A 4,243-nucleotide genomic window follows, 5' to 3' on the forward strand; every position below is an offset into this window, starting at 1 on the left:
TGTTTTTTTGTTGCCCCCCCCCCCCCCCCCCCCGCAACACTCAGTTGCACTTTCAGGCCTACTTTTTCTCTCTTGTTGGGTGATTAGAGAAGCATGAGAGGTCCATCGGTTCTTCTAGCAAACATGGCCTAGAGTGGGAAAAGAAGTGTATTCCTGGAGCTCATAGTCTACTGGGTAATGAAAGACTTTGAAAAAATAATTGTACAATTGATGTTTTTGAGAGAGAATATTCACTGTGGACAGTTAACCTGAAAGAGGCCACATAGGGCCTTTCTGGAAGGCCAGGGAAGCTCAGGCTGAGCACTGAAGAAGTGAGGATGGTAGTGTGTTGTGGCAAGAGTAGTCTGAAGCAGAGGGCACAGGGACATTTCTGAGGGCTCCAGAGAGAAGAGCCAAAAGTCTAGGATGCCTGGAGCAAAGGAAAGAATTGAGTGGCGTTTGCTCAAGGTGGGGAAGAGGTCAGTTGGTGCTGTGCTGTGAAAGGCCTTCCAGTGAGTGGTAAGTATATGGGCTCAATATGAAACACAGTGGGAAACCATTGAGGTGTTTTAGCTGTAAAAGTAACGTGAGAATCAGATTTGTGTTTTAAAAATACGGTCTGTTGTAGCGTTCTGAAGAGGAGGGTGGAAACAGTGGCTGCAGCAATAACCATTTCAGGTCTGGGTGAGAGATGATAGCTTGGATTAGGGTCAGAGCAGGGGGAGAAGTGAAGTAGTTGGATATTAGAGAGCTACTAAGAGACTCAGTCGGCCCCGTACTCTTCTTTCACACCTTGCTGACTGCTTCAGGTCAGGTGCAGTGAATCACATCGTGTGGGGAAGTGAGCAAAATAGCAAAAGTTGTTCATTCCGTCAGCAGACATGGAAACTGCCCACTCTCGGACAGAACCATGCCAGACTTTGTATCTCTGGAAGTGGGTGACATAATCACTGGCCTCAACGTCTGCTGAGTGAGAACTGTAGTTAAATGACGAGTAAGAAACCATGCTTACCAAAATAGGTGGCTGTGCTGATGGTGTGTTACCATCTGAAGGAAGGCTCATGTGCCATTCAGGTTGGTCCCTGGGAATCATTGGTTTATGCCTGGCCTCAGTGAGTGCCTCAAGTATCCGGTTGCTGGTCCTAAAGCCTGTGGACACTCAGAAACCTTATTTCACCTAAGGACTCATCCTGTGTTAGTAGATCCACATTAATGAAGCTGGGGAAACCTATGTAAACCCTACTGACATATTAGTTTATGTTGAAAACCGGTGTTTTGTACTAAAGTACAATGTTCCTGTTTTCTCCATTCTGGCTTGTTAGCTTATAGTGGGAGATAACTATAGCAGGGACCCAAATACTCAAAAGTGTGTATGATCAACAGATTCTCTCCCTGTAGACAGACCTACATGGGAAATGAAACCATAATGAAAAGATTGCTTGGTGAGTATGGAATCAAAATGAGAGAAGGTGAAGGTTCGCTAGCACTGGCCTTAGGTAGCCTAGCGCCAGCATCTGGTTGCAGTGAAGCTCTTGCTAGGGTAACTAGGACACCAGAGGTCTCCTATCTCCAGTCCTCTTTGTTCCCAATTTCCACTCAAATTAGGTCTGACCAGAGTAGCCCTTTCCTGTACATCGTTTGTGGCCTATCTTTTCATGTTTTTTTCTCATTTGGGAGAAAAAAAATGATCAGCTAATAATTGACGTGAAAATATGGCCAGGTTAGTCATACTGGCTCAGAAGACATTCTCTTTAAAGTAGCTTTATTCGTCTTGAACTATTTGGGGTCTGATCATTAAACTAAAATTCTTAGATACTATTTCCTCTCTTCTGAAATTTCTGGGGAAAGCCCACAAGAATGGACACCAACAAGGAAATTTTGCTGCAGTGTGGTAAGTGCTAAGCCTTTGTGATAGAGGTAAGCCCAGGGTGATGTGGAGATGATCTGAGAAGAGCCATCTAAAAGACCAGAGGGTGGAGGTTGCGGCCAGGATGGTAGGGAGAGTGGTCATTTACTCTTTGCTGACATTGCCATATGAAACTGGCCCCCCAGCAGCCCCTGTTGTCCGTATGCTTCTGTTTGTGATTATTCGAACAAGACCAGACACCTAAGCCTACAGCAGTGGTTCTCAAAGTATAACTACTGGGGTGCTTATTGGAATGCCTCTTTATCCTAGAGAACCACAGGCCTCCTAGATCGTCACATCTAGAAAGGCAGGTATGTATTTCACAAGTACCTCAGATGGCTTTTGGCACCCCAAGTTTGAGAACCACCACCCTAGAAGGACTTGAGCTGCGGTGTGTACTTGCAGACTCGGAGAACTTGGGTTGCTGAGGCTGTCAGCACTGGGCGTGTCACCGGGAGGTGAGGTAGGACTGGGGCTGGGGCAGCGCTTACCACGTGCATGCTGAAGTAGAGAATGTCGGTCTGCAGAGAGAGGCAGGAGAATGGAGCAAACGAGAAGAGAGGAGACCGCACACCATGCTGTCCCCAAGAAACGAAGAAAGTAACTTCCTCGCTTCCTGACTTTAAAGTTCTCAATTCCAGCCCCCTCGGATGAGGTAGGTAGAATGAGTGAGGGGGCTGAATCTAGGTGCACCGTGATGAGGGGCCAAAGTAAGTAAGTAGAAATGGGGTTGAAGAAGCTCTCATGGAGCTTCTTTCTCAACTGATGGGATGTGGGGAGCCTGAGGTGAAACAGTGGGGTCACAGGATTTCGTTAGCTCTCCTCACGTGTCCCACTCAATGTTTTCAAGCCTCTGATCTGTGTTCTTTAATTGATTTCTTCCCAGTTCAGTTGTTTGAGGCCAAAGACACCTCCCCCCCGCCCCACCTTGTAGCAGAGGTGTCTGATGAATTCCATCCTTGTTTCAGTTACATTAAATGTGAGGCCCATACTTTTGTTTTCTATTCATTTTTTATGAAATAGAGAAGTAAAGTGCTATAAAACATTCAAAGAATGGCGCAAATACTGTGGTAGAAACCACAGTGGCAGCACTGTTGCACAGGCGGCACCACTGTCCTGTAGTTTTAAGTGGTCAGGCTCACAAGTGAAATTTACTCTGCATGAAATGTTTATGATGCATATAACATTTCATGGTTATATGTCTAGTGTATGCAAGAACCAATATTTGGAGGTTAAAGAACGCTAGAAATCCATAAGGCCCTCTGCCCAGGGTAGAGAGAGACTGCTTTCTGTCATTCATCTCCTCTCTTTCCTTCCTCTTGGAATTGGTGGTCTTGGCCCCTAGGACCAGGGCTTGGTCCCTTTGTGTCTCCACCTTTGCCTTTGTCTGCCAAATGTGGTCAGACCTTTTAAGATCCTGCCCTTGGCTGCTACTCAACCCACACTGGGATCTGTACTCCAGAGAGCAGAAGGAAATGCGGAAATTTGAGTACGGGTATGCGAGGGTCCACCTCCAAGTCAGGAAATGAAGGTGATGGGTTTGCCATGTGGCCAGAATTCAGTTTGAACTATGAGGCCAGAGGGGAGGGCGTGGGTGTGGAGCACCATCAAGTGATACAGGCAGCGAGTGGAGGGTGCCATGGGAGCAGTGGGAGGGGGCCAGAGGGGAAGATGAAGTGTCCTCGTAAGCAGGGGCCACATCCCGGGGACCACCACAGCAGAGGGCATGCTGCTTAGCAGTAGTAAGCAGAAAGGAAAAGGAAAGACCAACAGCAATTGAATTTATTTTGAATTTTATATTCAAAAATTTGTTTCCAATTATAAACTTAGAATAACATTTGAAATTAAAATGCAAAAAGAAGTAGTATCTTTTATTATTTATTTTTTTATTTTCCCCCTTTTATGAATAATCTATACTAGTTTATATGGAAATTTTCTTCTGGCTTAGTTTATATGTATTTCCGTATGTTTAAATATCCTTGTAGTTGTTTGCTCTTGTGTGTTTGTTTTTTTAGCACAATGAGATCATACCCAGTTCATTAACATTTCAAACTCAAGCTATAAGAGTGAAGTTCCTGGGATGTGAGACAGTAGTTGGTGGGCGGGGAGAAGGTGTCATATGCCACCTGGAGAGCTCAGATAATGTGTACACTATGTTTTTAGTCTCCATTTTTGTGGGTGTGTTTCTTTGTGTATGCACACATACTACTTAGTAGCTATTTAGCACTATCTACAAGAATTTCCATATAAATACACTTCCATCTATAGGTTTGCTTTCTAAAAACTGCCTTATTCCATTGTGTGGATATTTCCATCATTTTCTATGTGCATATAAATAGGTATACATGTAAATGCCAC

At 44.8% G+C, this 4,243-nt stretch overlaps 1 protein-coding gene across 3 annotated transcripts in view; it reads left to right on the top strand.

Annotated features, from left to right (window-relative positions):
* The window catches only part of PEG3 (paternally expressed 3), a 33,300-nt gene that overhangs the window by 4,712 nt on the left and 24,345 nt on the right, over nucleotides 1-4,243 (top strand). Inside the window, exons 3-4 of one of the 3 annotated variants that reach the window (XM_040465345.1) lie at nucleotides 1,828-1,870; nucleotides 2,413-2,540. The exons of 1 other annotated variant lie outside the window; for it this stretch is intronic. The gene's annotated coding sequence lies outside the window, so the exon portion shown is untranslated. The remainder of the gene's footprint in view (nucleotides 1-1,827; nucleotides 1,871-2,412; nucleotides 2,541-4,243) is intronic. One more of the 3 variants, XM_040465346.1, reaches the window with a different exon arrangement.

This window comes from Herpailurus yagouaroundi, unplaced genomic scaffold (genome assembly GCF_014898765.1).
Source record: "Herpailurus yagouaroundi ecotype Mexico unplaced genomic scaffold, PumYag 557, whole genome shotgun sequence".
Lineage (NCBI taxonomy): Eukaryota > Metazoa > Chordata > Mammalia > Carnivora > Felidae > Herpailurus > Herpailurus yagouaroundi.